Raw genomic sequence first — 17,016 nt, 5'->3', positions numbered from 1 at the left:
TTTTGTAACCAAGGTACGCAGGAAGGGTCTTACTTTGGGGCCTTCACACTCACTGTTCTTTCCGTCCAAAAGGCTATTTTCCAGGAAACTGCGTACGACCCCCCCTCACTTCCTTCCAGTGTGAACTCACGGCCACCTTCTTGGCGGGGCCTCCCCTGACCCCATGGCCTCAGATGGCACCGCCTCACTCCCTAGCCAGACCCCTCTCCTCTTTACGGATACATTGGGCAGGAATGTATCGTATTTATGCTGTTTATAACCTGTGTCCCCCACGAGGATTTTGGTCTGTGGCTCACTGCTCTGTGCCTCACACCAAGGCCAGGGCCTGGCATGGAGCAGCCAACACCCTCTGCGTGGGAGCTCCAGGTCCTTCCACGCCTTCCAGGCTGCGGCCTGGGGGGCTCGCGCTCTGTGCCGGAGGCGGCTGGCCGCAGGGTAACCGGCTCCGCTGCTCCAGCCTAAGACCGGCGCCTTCCCGGCCGGTCCCGCGAGGCTGCTGACGGCCCCCAACCTGCCGCTTCGGTACTGATTAGAACTAAGGCCAGTGGGGGAGCCCCCTGGGCACTGCGTGGGCATGTTTGCAAACAGCAGGATGACTCAGGGAAGGGACAGTGCCGTCCTGTTCTTTGCCATCGGGTCGGAGCTGGGCACAGCGACACAGCAGGTGTGGTGAGCGGGCCCACGCCAGCCTTGGCTCTTACCTGTGGTGGCGGCTGTGGGCGTGAGGATCCGTCCAGGACTGTGGGGACTGTCTCCTCGGGACACCGAGGCCGCGTGTCTCCTTCACCCTGGGCGAACCGCAACAGCTGCTGAGACTCTTCCCCGGCTTAGCCACCGAGCCACCGCGCCCCTCTCTCTGCCTTCCCGGGCCTCCCCTCCGAGGACGAGAGCCTTTTCCTGAGCAAAGCAAACCCCCTGCCGAGCAGGCAGCGAGTCTGTCCTGGTCGAATCCTCCCCGCAAACCGAAGGCCGCGGCTCCGAGGCGGGGCTGGCTGGCTCCGTGGGGATGTCACGGGCGGAGCCGCTGCCGCGGAGAGGGTCTGCAGTCACGGGGACCGTTCCTGGGCTTCTCTTTTGGGGGGGAGGGTGGGATGGATCCAGGAGTTCCCCCTCACTGCCAGGCCGATGCTGAGGGCTGTGCCGGTCTCTAGAGCGAGGGTTCTGCCCTGGGAGCTGCCGAATTCCCCAGAGGGAGGTGTCATCAAAAGCTCAGCAATCAACACCCCGACACTCCATAATCAATCATCAAACAGCAGAGGGAGAGCGGCCTTGGAGAGCAGTTGGTGGTCCTTAGAGAGCTGTGGGTCTTGTGAAGGAATTTTAGGCCCTATTTGGCTCCTTGGGCTCTTTCACGTGGAAGAAGTTTACTTTTTGGGGGTGGTGAGGGTTAGGGACATTGATTTTTGGGGGGAGTTTTTACTGTTCTTTTTTGTGAGCCCATAACAAGCAAGTAGGCTGCAAGGTAATACTCGGAAAACTGGAGTGAAAACCAGGAGGAACGTTGATTCTATCTGAGCCTCATTAAAATCCTGTACCATAGATGCGGTAGGTGTGTGGTCTTGGCCCTGTACCATATTATTTCTCCTTGAATTTACATGGCTCCCTTTATTTCTCCTTGAATTTACAATTTACAGATGAGAAAATTAAGACCCACAGGGGCTTTGGAAGTGACCACAGAGAACATGCCATAGTTGGCAGGCGAGAAATTTAAATTCAGGTCTTCATACGTGAGTTACAAGGGCTGGATCAAGAGTTGTTGAGTCCGGGCTAAGCTTTATTTAACACTCTGTCAGCATTAGGGATGGGAACACAACGCTGCATGACTCAGTGCTTCCAGTGGAGTTGGAGGGACAAGGCTGCTGTGAGGAAATTCAAACAACGTAGCAGCTAAGACGCTATTGGAACCCAGGCACGTGCCGAGGTGGCCGGGATTGGTGACCGAGCGAATGACACAAGCCAGGCGCTTCGGTAGTTTTTTGCTTTCACACCACCCTAAAAGTATTTTGAAAATCAATAAGCTCCCCTCACGCGTTTTGAGGTTGACATACGAAATTTTGCTTTGTTACGTTTTAGTAGTTGCGGAGATTATGACATCTAGTATATTATAAATGTTGATGTTTAAAACAGAAAAATGTTATGTGTTAAAAAACTGGTGGAATCTAAGCACCATCATGATTTGATACGTACTATGATTCATTTCAAAATGGATGAAAAAATTCTTTAAAATTTTACATGGTTCCTTTTATTTCTCCTTGAATTTACAATTTCTTTTTTATTTCCACACAGAGTTCTAGTCTAATAAAATATATCTTTATGCTGCAGAGGCTTTTATTGATCGTTTTATCGTGGTGCTGCAAGCTCACATATATGTTGAAGCAAAAATATGACTTTCTGGAGTCCTAAGGCTTTTAGGGCTTAAAATTTTTCTTCTAGATGAATTTGCAATTGAATTATTATTAATATAATTGGCCCACATAACATAAACTTATTCTAAAAAGTGAAGAAATAATTATTGAGCATAAAAAGTAGCATTTTATTGGACTGCATCTCTTAATAAGGTGAGCAGGGCTTTTAAACAAGGCTGTTTGAAAGGAGGAAATTACCTATTACCATAATGATACAGCGTTCAGCATTAATTCTGCTCCTATTTTTAATTTTTTTTCTGGATGTAAGTTCTGAGAAACCTTGATAACACAGGAATAAACAGAAGTGGAAGAGGTTTGTTACAGCGATGTCATGCAGTTATTTAAAGTCCTTCTGAGTTACATGCTAAAAATCACACGGAGATTTGTCAGAAAATTGATATTTAATGATCTAGGAGCTGACAACTCAATCAGGTCCTGCCGTGACATTGTTAAAGCAAAGAATTGGAAGCTACTGGACTTGTGGAAAGATGTACCCCCAGGCTACAGGGTCATTCATTTTCTCAACACTCCACTACTTAAAAGGGCCCTTGGTGTGATGCCCCAGCGGAGAGGGGTGGGCTTTTCTTTTGAAGGGGGGGCAGGTAACGGAAGGAGAGGAGAAAGGAGAGAGAGCAGGATGCTCAGAGCTCCTCTGGGTGGGCACCAGGAACGTGCTCAAATCTGATTTAGAAAGAACTCGTGGAGATTTGAGAACCTGGAAACTGACGCCCCTAAGGCTGGCCCCAGAGGCTTTGGGGTACTCGTACCCCACTTTGATCTCTGCTCCAGACAACAGGGCTGAGTTGATCACGGTCAGTGGGGGACTCGGGGCAGGTTTGCCGAGGTGGCTGGGCTTTGCAGAGACCCGTGAAGAGGGGGTGCAGTTTCGACAATGGGGAGAGGGAGAAAATGTCATGAACTGGTTGAAAACACGGGCCTGGAAGTTACAGGTTCCTCCGAATCCTGGCCCCACCCGGCCGCCGAGTCTCGGGAGCTCTTCACCTTGCCCTGCGGCTCAGGGACCTCCTGCGCCCTTGCTCACGTGCAGAGGGGGGGCAGCGCAGCATGGACAGCCTCAGGCTCCTGGCAGGACCTGACAGACACCCCGACAGACGTGGTTTCGGGCCAGCTTGGTCCTCGGTGCCCCAGGTGCGGCCCCTGTTCCCAGCAGCGTCCTTCGCGTCTCGTGGCCATGCCCCTAACGCCTGCTTTTCGGGCCTGTGGCTTGGGTGGTACCTCTCTCCCGCACTCCTCTCTCTGGGGCTCGCTTCCCTTCGGCAGGCACAGCGTGGAGCTAGAGGTGAGTGCCACCGCTTGTCCCTGTTTCACTTGGGTGTGGGCTGGCTGCCCTCTCGTGGTGCACGTGGGCAGGATTTGCACTGCTCGCCAGTGTTGGTGCCCTACGTCTGGCCCACAGGGGGACTGCACTCTGTCCCCTGGGAAGCAGGCATGGTCATGTGACTTCCTGCAGCCAGTGAAATGGGAGCCGAAGTCGTAGTTGTCACTCAGAAGTGAAGGCGGTCACTTGCCGGGGCTCTACTGTCTGATTAGTAATTGTGGGGCACCAGGTGGACATAGCCTTGGGCCTAGATCTGCAGAGGGCTGCCACTGCCCTGGAGAGGTGGCCTGGGCTTGGGGGGACTTGAAATGAATTTCTGACGCGTAATGCTACTGGGAGTTTGGGACTGTTTGTTTCTGCAGCATAACCCAGCATGTCATGACTAACACAGCAAGGGGTGGTGTTTTTGCCTTTTAGGAATCAATATTCATTTTTCACCTAGAGTGTTTATTTAAGCCCTACCCAGTTTGGCTCAGGTTAGAGCATTGACCCATGGACTAAGGAGTCCCGGGTTCGATTCTGGCCAAGGTCACATACCTTAGTTGCAAGCGCATCCCAGCCCTGGTCTGGGTGCGTGCAGGAGGCAGTCAATTGATGTGTCTCTCATCAGTGTTTCTCTCTCTCCCTTTTCGACTCTCTCTGAAAAGTGATGGAAAAAATATCCTCAGGCGAGAATTAAAATGCGTGCGTGTGTGCGCGCGTGCACACACACACACACACACATTAAAGTATTCGTTTAAGTTTTAAGGGGTAGCACCTTAGAAATGCCCAGTCAATTTTAGGACAAGTCCTAAACCCATCAGGTAATCCCCATGAAAGCGAAACAAAAATTGCTGAAATTTGGGGAAGGCAGGTGAAATGTGCCACAGAAGAAAGTACCAAGTGCCCGGGGCAGTCTTGGCTTTCGGGGGCACGTGGACGGTCCTTGCTTGATCCTGTGTGCTGTTCGGAGACTGGGCGTGGGTTTCTGCAGGGAGACGAGCCGCTGAGTCTGGTTAAAGGTCCGAGGAGGGACTGAAGCTGCAGGTGGAGCCTGATGTAGTGGGATTTTATTGAAAATACTGCAGAGAAGAGTTAGATGGATGGACATAGATACGAATCTAACTCTCTTGGAAAATGCTTCCAGACAGTTACCCACTGGGCTTTTCTATTATCCCTACAAAATTGGGCCTGATGTAGTTTCTCACGTTTGCTTGCATGCAGGGGGGAGCCATTCACCACACCAGCTTGAACGCCGGAGCTGAGCATGGCCATGGTGACAAATGGCACCATGTTTGACCAGAAAGTGAAGATTGATCCACACATTCTGGACATGGGCAATGTGGGAAAATATTTTAACAAGCGACCTGCAAGGGTTTCTGCTCTTCTCTCCCACGCCCCGTAATTGGTTTGGGTGAATCATTGCTGCTTGCGCAAGTTTTAGCCGAGCCACCTTAGGCAATTTTTACATAATATTTATAAAACCTTCCTGTAATTGTGACTCATGGTCATGCTTAGACTCGGAATTTTGTTAGAGCTGAACATTTCAGAGAGAAAGGGCCTGAGTGATGGTCAGCCTTGCTGAAAATTGAGTTACAGAAGCAGCGGGGTCAAGGCTGCCGTTCCCTCAGATACCCTTAGTCACCGGGACCCCAGAGACAGAGACGCTAATTTCATTTCTTTTATATCTCCCTCCCTTCATCTTTTTGGAATTAAAAAAGCAATAATGTATATGTGCTTGCCAGAATATTCAAACATTACTCAAATGTACAAAAAGTGCAAGTTTTCTTACCTCCTCCCTCCCCACCATTCCCATCCTGTGGATGTGACCGCTCTTAACCCTTTAGTGTGTAGTCTTCTAGGCCTTTCTATAAGAACACATGGGTGTTTTATTTATTTAGCTGATTACAATTATGTTTTTCCTAAAGTAATACATAGTCAGTATGGAAAATATACAAAAGCATTTTTTTAGACAGACACATTCCCAACGTTTTTACCTATATATTTGCACTTAAGAAAAAAGTGATATCATGACATGACCCTATGGACTGTAACACTTTCATTGCCATTTTTCCTATAAGGGTATTTGGGCTTAACTCACCTGAGGTCACACAGCCTACAGGTGACTTAGCAGGGACTTGAACCCAGGTTTGTCTGATTTCAGGGCCCATGTCCTTGAGAGCTGTGCCATACTGTTTGTATGTATTGCTTATTTGATGAAAGAACTAAGAGTTGCATGTAACAAATGCTAAAGGCAGCCAGGAGGCATTGATCATCTGTGCCTGGGGCAGTAAGCACAGGCTTTCGGCAGGAGGGGGCCCTTTGAAAAGTCAGTTCTTTTTTAAGAAAGTAATTTTAGAGAGAGAAAGGGAGAGAGAGACATCGGTGTGAGAGAGAAATATGAACCCGCAATGCAGGTATGTACCCTGCGCAGGAATCATGGAACCGCCACCTCTCCTTGTGCAGGACCACGCTCCAACCAACTGAGCCACGTCGGCCAGGGCCTAAAGCCAGTTATTGACTAAGAAAGAGAAGGGCCTTCGTTGTTCACGGTCCGGAATCACCTCCCAGATCTCCTGGAAACTTGAATTCTCCTGGGAATCTCAGATTGTTTGAAGATGTAGTTTAGTTTTCGAGGCAGATCTGATTTTTTACTACCTCCCTCCAGAACTCCTGCGTTAAGCAATAGGGTTTTCATCTTCATTCAAGCACAAATGCCAATAATTAGAAATAGAAATGCCTTTTAGAACAGGGCCTTTGAGAGCATCTACTGCCTGCCATGTTCTTTACTCATTTAAAAAAAATCCTCACCTGAGGACATGCTTAGGGAGAGGAAAAGAGAGAGAGAGAGAGAGACAGCAGCCTGCTGTCCACCCATCCATGCATCATTGGTCGACTCTTATAAGTACCCTGGCCAGAGATCGAACCCGCAACCTTGGTGTATCAGGATGACACTCCAACCAACTGAGTCACCCGACAGGGCTGTCCTCCAGCTCTAACTGTTTTGCTCGTCATGGTCTCTTGGGGTTCAGGCCCTTGGGTTACTGTATATCCCTCATGGTTCCCCTACGTCTACGTTTTTGAATACATTACACCTCTGCGGATAAATCTTACTTGAATTATCTTAATTTGAATGGTGTATCTGCTTTCTGCAAGGGTCTCACCCAGTTGCAAATAATAAATATCCACTCTCGCTGTGATGTGCACCCCCAGCGTGAACCTCCCACGTTCAGAACCTTCAGCTGGTTCCTTTGCAACGTGGAGTCCGTGGTGGTGTCTGTCGAGGGGTGAATCCAACTGAAGGCTTCTCCACCTCGGTCACATCCAAGAGGATTTTTCCAGTCTGAAATCTTTGCTGTACAATGAAGTTTTTGTTAAGGTTTCCCGCAGTGATTACATTCCTCAGGCTTCTCCCCAGTGTGACTCTTATGACACCTAATGAGATGTGACTCCTGCCCAAGCTTTTCCCATTTGATCGCATTCACAGGGTGTCTCAGTGGCACTAATTTTGTTCTTGGGTGAGAGATGAGCTACTGATTTCTTCCCCCTTGGATTCATTACCTTCATAGTGGTTGTCTCTACCAGAAATTTCAAGGAGTATGAAAAAGTTTGACTCTTGACCGAAGGCTTCCCACAGGGACAACACTCACAGGGTTTGCTCCAGCATCTCTGACCCGCGGTAGAACCATTTCCTCTGCATTACGGCTGGATGGCATTTTCACTCATGAACAGCCAAGTCTGGATCAATCCGTTCCAAGTGTGTCATACTGACGGCTGTTTTCTTTCTTGGAGAAGTAAGTTTGGAAGTTAAACCTTCAGAGTCTTCTTCGGAAAGCACAGAACCTAGAGAAAGTGGAAACGGCTGGCCCATCCGTTTCGGTTAAACCCTCCATCGTTACGTAGTCTCTTCTGCTCTTGGAAGTGGAGACATCATAGAAGTCACCCTTTCTTTGGGCATAAGGGCCTAGGAGAGATTTAGTTTCCCAAACCTTGAGACACTCCTTGGGAGCCTCGGTTCTGTCCTGAAATCCAGTTGCAGGTCTCAGGGCAGAGGGGTCTCCTCTCCAGAGAAACCCCTGCCCTGGCCTCATGAGAGTCTGGTTTTCCCTGTGGCAGAGGCTACCATCCCTAGGCCCTGAGCCCGGCCGAGGAGCCCTCCCGCAGCCCACTTTGCAGCCTACCGCATGCACAGGTCACGCAGGCTCGCCTGCAGTGAGGCCAGGCAAAAGGCGGCCCTTACATATATATTTTTCTTCTCTTATTGCAGGTGAAGATGTTGCTAAACTTTCTACCACTAAAAACCATGGCTCCTCTTCTCTTCATCTTCCAGTAATGATGCCTTCCCAGTTCTTGCAGACTCTGTCTCCCTGAAGCCTTCTGGCCTTCACCTGCTATCTGGTCCCAAAGCCAGTGCACCAGTTCTAAGCTTTGTCACGGAAACATTCCGCATCTAGGTGCCATTTTTGGTCATGATCTTCTACTGCTGTGTAACAAAACCCCGATTATTAGTGGGTGAAGACGACACCTTACCATCATATCTCCCTGTGTTTCGAGTTAGCTGGGCTCACCTGGATGTCTTTCACGGATCTCCTTTAGGGTCCCTCAGGCACTTGCAGTCAGGTGGAAGCTGAAGCTGGAGTCATCTAGCGGCTCGATCGGGTTGGAAGGCCCAAGCCGCCTCTTTCCTTTTATGTCTGTTGCCTCATGATCTCCCATGTGGTTTCTCTCCAGCAGGGTGGCATCTGGGTTCCAGAGAGCACAAAGCAGGCACCTTCTAAAGTCTTCGAGCTACACTTGGCAGAACATCGCTCCCTCGCATTCCGCTGGCTGAGCTGAGTGCCAGGAGCAGCCGATTCAAGGGGCTGGCAGTACACGGGCGTGAGCACCAGCAGCCGCAGCTCAGCGGGGCTCCTGCTGAGGACCAGCTCTCAGTACGAAGCTGCAACAAAGCGCGGCAGTCCTGCACCCCTTCTCACCTCCAAGCTCCCCCAGAAACAACGGCTCCCGACTCTGCCTAGCGCTCCCCCTGGTATTTATTTCCATATTTCCAAATCACATGCCCATATTGTAATTTTTGATTTTTGAATATTAGATGCTAACTATGAACTTTCTACTCTGGAAGGTGAGGATTTAACATTCTTTTCACTCCATCACCCCATTACAATATGGTTGTCACAAATTTTCATTAAAGCCCTCTTCAGTGTATGTTTTATATGATTATATTAATATTATTCACACTGGAAGGGTGCAGCGTGCCTTTCTGTACAATTTTTCTCCCTGGGGTAAATATTTGCCTCTTTCTGTTTGCTTAATTTTTTCTGTACTAACACAAATGCTCCCCAAAACTCTCTGATAGGACTACAACAGACCCTCTCACCACCGTCGATCAAATGCATTAGATAACCCATGTATGGGTCCACTTGCACTGCAGTGGTTTACAACAATGTCTGTCTTCCTGTGTCCAAGGGCCCATTTAATCACTCTGTGGAGGCTCTCACCCAGGACACTGCCCATGAACCCCCGTCTAAGTGGAGACTGGACGACCCACCTTTGCTCTTCTGGCTGCGCCCAGATCCCATGGTGGGCACCCAGTATAGGTGACTAACAAGATCCCCGATGCCTAGCCCTGTCCCTGCCCAGGGACACCCACCCTGCTTGCACCCACTGATGGGTTAGACAGAATCCTCTCTTTGATAGGTTGTGTGTGTTATGTGACTTAGAGAAGTCACATAAATCTTGGTGGCTTTGTGTCTGCTGTGGGGAGAGATCATGATATTTCAAAGATCTTCAATAAGGTTCAGTGAGACATCATTGCCTCGCTATATACACACCTGAGAAAGTGCCACTGGAAGCCACCTGAGGGCACCTGTGCAATTACAGGTGGGATTTGGGCTGTATTTCTTGCCCACCTCAGGAGTAATTACCCGAATTTGCACAGTGTATATATTTTTAGACTTTTTAGAACTAGTTTTTATACTCATAAAGACATGTAGAATCACTTAGTTTTTCTACATGTGCGTTTTAACAGAAATGGTAGCACTGTTGGCCTTTTTCTGTAACCTGGGTTTTTTCGCTTCTTTTGCAGCTCTTTCATGCTAGCTCACATTTCTTATGAATGCTGTGGGTGTTTCACAGCGCTGCTGTGTCGGAGGTCATCCAAGCACGCCCTTGTCGTTCCTGTTTAGGTTGTTTCCAAATTTTCACTGCTCAGAGCATGGCTGGGATGAATTGTTTCATAGGTGTCTCTTTACGCACCTGTCCTTTTTTCCTGGGGGGCAGATACAAGAGTGGGCACACTGAAATTTTGGCAGATGGAGCCAAACTCTGCTCCCTGAAGTCTGCCAGTGCACACTCTACCCACAGAGGGTCCCTGTGACCCTGTGCTGGGCAACATAGGATGCAATTCATTTTTTCTATTTTGGCTAGTCTGGGGTAGAAAATCGCATTTTGTTGTGGGTAGCTTAGTGGTTAAATTTTTATTTTTATTTTTAAAAAAGCTGGTACAAACTGTTCTTCACATGAAACCTGACATTTCAGGAGAGGCAGAGAATCTTGGTTAGGACCCCAGGCTTAGGGCTGGAGCTCTGGTTCTTCTCCAGGGGCCTCCAGTCCCTCACTGGAAACCTAACCTCTCTGGCTCTCAGCTTCTCCTCTGTCAAGTGGAGACACTGGGAGTAACTTATCTCCCTGAATTGGGGTGAGGACTGCATACGTTAACATACAAAGTCCTCAGGACAGCACATGGCGTGTAGTGGGTGCTATGTAGGTATTTTTAGATTATTAGATAGAGCTGTGTTCAGTATTTTTTCAGCCTAGCAGATAAAACACAGAATTGGTGCAGGGATGGGGGTTTTGATAACCTTGCTTTTGTGTCCCCAGAGCACCTCAGAACTCAAGAGCTGCTGATGAAATTCAACCTTTCCATTTTACAGACAGGAAAACTGAGACCAGGGTCATCCAGCTGCCCAGGGTCACAGAACCTGCTGTGTGACCCTGGATGAGAACCCAGCCTCCTGTCCCTGTACCCCTCAACTCAGCCAAGTGTTATTTGTGGATAAATCCCAGGAGGGGACCCCTCGCCTTGCCTCTAAGACATGAGGAATTTCAGCCAGGGCTTTCAGATAAAAACACAAAAATGAGGATTTGGTACACAAAAGCCCAGGGATCCCCGAGTGTCCCACACATGACTACAAGTGGATCCTAAGGGTGGCGTTAACTCTTTCAGATGGTAAGTTTTGCTTCAGGCAGCTCTCTGTGGGCCCTTGATAAGAAGGAGAAGCTGCAGGTTCCAAATGACAAAGGGACAGTGTGTTTCAGATTTAGCATCTTTGCTCTGAAAGGACTCTCCTGATCCAGTGGCCTGTACCTGTCTGGGTGGTGTGCTCCCTGCACACAAGTACAGGGCGCAGACAAGGCAGGCACCCACGCTCAGAGCAGCTTCGGAAACTGCTCGAAACACTGAAAACAGAAATTTTGCTGGCTTAATGGCTAATGCGACAGTTTCACTGGGTAGGACAGTCTGACCTTGTGTTTTGCAGGAGAATGTATAATTATTAAGGTATTTTTCCCAGGCGGCAGCAATCACTGTGTGTTCCATTTAATTCGATTAATTTTTTTGGTGTACTGAGAAGTTAGTTAATAATGATCCAGTCATAGAAATGTAAAGCCAGACAGCCTGTGTGTTTTTTTCTTTTCAGAGGTTTAGATTTCTGCATGAAAAGAGGCCTGTCCATTTTATCAAAATTGCTCTTGGACAGTCAAACATTTTAGACTGTGAGGCCTGATAACTTTCTTTTTTAAACAAATGCTAGCTTTTCCTTTTGACAATGGTTTAAGCATTCAAATCCTTTAATAATTTATTTTTTTATTATGGAACGACTGAGAGGTTTTCCCAGCCCTGGCTTATGAGTCACATTCTTGTGCCAAGGTGGAGACAGCTCGGCTCTGGCTCCGACCGGGTGCTAGTCTTGGCATCGCCCCTTGCTAGCTGTGTGACTCTGGCCAAGTTACTTGCCTCTCTGAACCTCAATATGAGCATCGAAGAAATAAGAATGATTTCTGTGGGTTTGGAGCTGAGGTGAAATGAAAGGAGACAGGGACAGCCATTCAGAGCTGTGTGTCATGGTTAGCACAGTGACGGCGCCAGGTCCCAGGAAGCAGTGGCGGTTTGGGATGAGGTCTGGGATGACACTTAGCTGGTGGGCAGTAGACTCAAGGTCTGCAGGCCCTCATTCTGATTCCATAACACAAGCTCTTTACTAAAGGATGACATGTGCTTCCTGGGCCAGTTTTCGGTCAGTCAGTGGTTGGGTCTCAGGACTTGGGCACAGAGCATGGCCACTCCCGAGTTGCCCGTCTTTGGCCTGGTTACTTACTCACTCTGCACCTCCATTTTCTTACTTATAAAAGGAGGGAGAAAGTGTCTACTTCCAAGGGTGTGAAGGGAATGAAATAAACATTAAGTTAAATACATTAGTGCACTTACAGCACGTGGGACAGTGCCCAGAGCACAGTGGGCACTCGGTGAACGTTACCTCTCTCTCCTGCCCCTGACGTCACAGCACGCGCAGTGAAGGTGCTTTAGACACTGCGTATTAGTGCTACAGGCCCTTCCCGAGCAGAGTGCGGGGCTTGGGCAAAGACAGAGTGACAGAAGCTCAGAAAAAGTTACAGCTGCTCTTTGTTCTCTGCAGTTCCTCTTGGTTACACCAACGTGATGTGAGGAAGTGCCCTGTGCATGGAGGAAAACAGGTAGCGGAGTTTTGTTGGACTCAGCAAAGCTGCCCGGACCTTTGCAATGTGAAGTTCAAAGGCAGGAGGGCCGACTGGCATAAGAAGCCCTGGAGCCTTCTGGAAGGAAAAGGTTAACAGAACTGCCTTTCCCTGGGATTTAGCTGGGATGACCTGCTTTGTATATGGGTTGGGGCTCCCACAGAGATCCAGGAGTGGGGAAGAGAAAGAGCCCCAGGAAATGAAATAGCTATGGGGGTAGGGTTGCTGGATTTAACAAATAAAAATATATCTCATTTAGATTAAAGATGGCAGTGGACTGAGTGGAAGCTACACTGACACTCTCCCCAGACCAAACTGGAATTACAACTAAAATGCAGAAAAACCATCCTGAATAATCAACTGCAACTGAAGACGAGCTGGAGAGCACCCTCATAACCAAGGAGGAAAAGGGGAGACGGCATAGGAACTGGAAGGAAGTACGGAGGCGAGAGGGCTGGCTGGGCTCCCACAGGCGGCAGCTGAAGGTCAGGAGGGAGATCTCAGCTGTGGGGGTTCCCACTGAGGACTCTGGGGCCTAAACCCTTGGCTGGGCTGCCCAGGCCAGAGCACCAGAGCTGAGAAAGGTGCCCACCTAACATCTGGCTGTGAAAAGCAGCCGGGTTTCTGTCTGCCAGGGAGAGAAGGCTGGAAATGCAGGCACCCTCTTAAAGAGACAACACACAAAGTTTCGTGTGCAGCCACTCACCTTGGGCTCCAGCAGAAGGAGGGCGGAGTGGGCTGGAGCTGTGTGAGGAGAACCTAGGGCTCTGGGCTCTGGAGACAGAGCTCAGAGGGCACCCTTCTGATTTCCTGTGCTGAGTAGTTTCCCCATAGTGCAGAGGCAGACATTTACCTTCCAAGCAGCTTTTGCCTGAGGGGTAAGCAATTGCCCCACCCGGCTGGAAAACTTCTCCCCTTACCCTGTGGAGTTTCTACAGCCTGAGGCTCAGGAAGAGAATCAGATTACTCAGCCTGCAGGCAGAGGCAGACCTCAGAGTGCTTTGACTCTTTGCCTGATCTGCTTCTGGACCTGGGCCTTGGAAAAGCAGACTTTGGTATGCACCTTGATCCTGTCTAAATGCACCCATCCCCAACAGAGGGGACCTCAAGTTGAGGGTTGTTGATAGCTCCAGACAGGGCACTCAAGGCCAGGGTACAAACAGCATCTGACATTGGCCTGCACCAGAGACCTTCCAAAAAGACTGAGTGTCCTAGCAGGCCTACCTAATACATAGAAACAAACTCAAATAGGCAGCCAAAATGGGGAGATAGAAAAACAAGCCCCAGATGAAAGAACAAGAGAAGTCTCCAGAAAAAGAGCTAAATGAAATGGAGATAAGCAATCTATCCGATATAGAGTTTAGAATACTGATGGTAAGGGTGCTCAACAGCATGAAAAAAGATATGGAAACTATGAAAAATGACCAGTCAGAAATGAAGAATGACCTAGCAGAAGTGTGGTGGAGGCCTGGGGTGGGGGGGTGGATGCAGGTAGAGGGAATCAATGGGGGGAAAAAGGGGGATATCTGTAATGTTTTCAACAATAAAGATAAATTAAAAAAAAAAATCTCATTTAAATCCTCTTATTTGTTCCCTATGTAGGGTTGCAAAACAAAATCAATGGCGAATAATTTTTTATTATAAATATGTCCCATTCAATATTTGGGATATATTTATATTGAAAAAGTATAGGTTGTTTATCTGAAACTCAAATTGGACTGGACATCCTCTATTTTACCTGGCAACCTACATAGTGGGTGAAAGGACTCAGGGTTTAGGTTGCTGGAAAGGAGGCCGAGCTGTGGGAGCTCTGTGCCCTGGGAATTTGCAGGCAGGGGTTTGGTCCATGATGTAGTGGAAGTCTGGGAGGCTTTGGGGGTACATGTTGGAGGAGTGGGGTTCCCCATGTAGTCATTCCTGGTCTTAAAGAGCTTGCATCTAATTCCTTCTTGGAGATGAGTGTGAGCAGGACTGACCCATCCCTCCCGACACTAATAAAAGTACAAGGCATTGGAGTATCTTCAGGAGGTAGTCTGGACTTCCTGCTAATACAGGTAGCTGAGTTACTGAACATCGCATTCTGGAGCAGCAGGCACAGCACCTCATTTAATTTGTCTATTTCTTTTGCAGCTTTACCTTTTTAAACAATTTTATTGAGATATAATTTACATACCATAAAATCCACCCATTTTAAGTGTACTATCCTTGGTTTTCAGTAATTTTACTAAGTTGTGTAATGATCTGTTTTTACTCACACTTCTGACACAAATGTTTGTTTTTTTCCCCTACACCAACCAATTTTCCAACTCTCCAGACACCAGCTGGTATCCTATGATTCAATTCAGTTCTCATGCTAAGTACCCAGAATTAGTGTGGAGCCCATAGACTTAAGGGCTCAGTCCCATAAGACTGCCCCTAATTTCAGAGGCCAGTCCCAGATTGTCACCTGTGCTTCTGACTGACCAGGTATAAATTGGGGGTTCTCACAACCCCTTCTGCAGGGTTTTTAAAAAAATCCTGACCTGGGGATATTTTTTCCATTGCTTTTCAGAGAAAATGAAAGGGCAAGGGGAAAGAGAGAGAGAGAAACATCGATGTGAGAGAAACACACAGATTTGTTGCCTCCTGCAATGTGCCCCAACCAGGGCTGGGAATTGAGCCTGTAACCGAGGTACATGCTCTTGGCCAGAATTGAACCCCGGACCCTTCAGTCTGCGGGCCGATGCTCTAACCACTGAGCAAAACCGGCTAAGGCCCCTCCGCAGGTTTGATAGTTCACTAGAATGACTCAGAACTCAGGAAAGTGCTTTACTTACACTTGCTTGTTTATTATAAAGTATATAACACAGGCACAGCCAAGTGGAAGAGATGCATGGGACAAGGTATGTGGGAGGGGTGTAGAGCTTCCATGTGCATTCTGGGTATGTCACCCTCCCAGCGCCTTAACATGTTCACCAACCAGGGAAGCTCCTTGCACCCTCTCATTGTGGACTTTTTATGGGGGTTCTCATTGCATAGACACAATTGACTAACTCACTGGCCAATGGTGACTGACTCACCCTCCAGCCCCTGTTCCTACTCCAGAAGTCAGGGGTTTGGGCTGAAAGTCCCAATCCTCTAATCCTGCCTTGGTCTTTCTGGCCACCAGCTCTCGTCCTGAAGCTATCTGCCCCCATCATGAGTCATCTTGTTAACATACAAACCTACTCTTATCACTCTGGAGATTCCAAGGGTTTAGGAGCCGTGTGCCAAGAAGCGGGGATGAAGACCTAATATTGATTTTTTTACTGTATCACATACATTCTCACCCCACAACTCAGTTTTAGGGTACTCTGTCATCCCAGTAAGGTTTCTTGTACTTGTTTACCGCTAATCCTCATGCCCACCCCCAGCTCCAGGCAACCACTAGCCTACGTCCCGTCTCTGTGACTTTGCCTTTTCTAGATATTTTGTATAGATGGAATCGTACAAAATCTAGTCCATTGTATCTGGCTTCTTTCACTTAACACAATGTTTTTGAGGCTCATCTATGTTGTAAGCACAGTTCATCCTTTTCCTGCGCAGTAATATTTCGTTGCGTGGATGTTTATCCCTTCATCAGTGGATACGCTATTTGGGCCTTCTCATGTTCTGGCTTTTCTGAATAATGCTGCCGGAACATCTGCGCGGATAACCTAGTTATTTTTAATATTGATCTGGGTGTGTGACTTGGGATGGAGGAGGGGAGTTTCAACATGAAAGTGGTATTTGAGGAAATGATCCACTCGTTTTCACTTTATGCTGTGGTATTTATTTTTTAACCCTTACCTGAGGATATTTCCATTGCTTTTCCGGGGTGGGGTAAGGCGAGAGAGACAGAGAGAGAGGGAGAATATCATCGATGTGAGAGACACATCGATTGGTTGCCTCCTGCACATGCCCCGATCGAGGCCAGGAATTTGAGCCTGCAACCGAGGAACGTGCCTTTGGCCAGTATCGAACCCAGGACCCTCAGTCTGCGGGCTGACACTCCAACCACTGAGCAACACCGGCTAGGGCTATGCTATGGTTTTAAAAGGCCATGTTTACTTACATTTCCGTGTGCTGCGTGACACACGCCCCCTTGCTTAGTTCCGAGGAGAGCTGTGGCGGAAAAGCGAGGCTTCCATCCAGCGGCATTGTGCAACCAAGGACAAGCAAGGCCAAGAGTGAGAAGCGAACCAGCTAGCGAACCAGCTCGAATGCTAGAAACAAAGAAGCTAGAAAACGCAGCTTGCAGGGCCACCTAATTCAAAACAAAGAATCTTTCCTAGCATGTATATTTGTGTTTTTGCATAGAATCTTTTAAGGCTATTGCAGTAGTTTAAAATGAATCTGCTAAAAATTTACTTAAAAATTACCAGGTATATTTTAAGGGAAGCAAAAGAACCCCAAAGGTGAGCCCGTAAAGGGCTATATTGGAAGCATTTGGGGCAGGGCTGTGGAGTGAAGAGAGAGATTCTGCCTGACGTATTTGGAAGTAGCACCTATCCCCTTGGGTAG

General features: G+C 48.3%; 2 long non-coding RNA genes across 2 annotated transcripts in view; both read left to right on the top strand.

Moving 5' to 3' along the window:
* LOC107538081 (uncharacterized) overlaps positions 1 to 8,671 on the top strand; it is a 28,468-nt gene extending 19,797 nt beyond the window's left edge. Inside the window, exons 4-5 of the long non-coding RNA XR_001603286.2 lie at positions 7,293 to 7,517; positions 8,455 to 8,671. This is a non-coding gene — a long non-coding RNA (uncharacterized LOC107538081). The remainder of the gene's footprint in view (positions 1 to 7,292; positions 7,518 to 8,454) is intronic.
* A 2,028-nt stretch (positions 8,672 to 10,699) lies between these two features.
* Positions 10,700 to 12,914, top strand: LOC148092832 (uncharacterized). Its single transcript, XR_015714792.1, has 3 exons — positions 10,700 to 10,951; positions 12,417 to 12,586; positions 12,755 to 12,914. It is a non-coding gene; the product is annotated as an uncharacterized LOC148092832 (long non-coding RNA).
* Positions 12,915 to 17,016: the final 4,102 nt, after the last annotated feature.

This window comes from Miniopterus natalensis, chromosome 7 (assembly GCF_054644295.1).
Source record: "Miniopterus natalensis isolate mMinNat1 chromosome 7, mMinNat1.hap1, whole genome shotgun sequence".
Classification (NCBI taxonomy): Eukaryota; Metazoa; Chordata; class Mammalia; order Chiroptera; family Miniopteridae; genus Miniopterus; species Miniopterus natalensis.
Note: the sequence above shows the minus strand (reverse complement) of the source record. Positions and strands in the feature narration are given on the sequence as shown.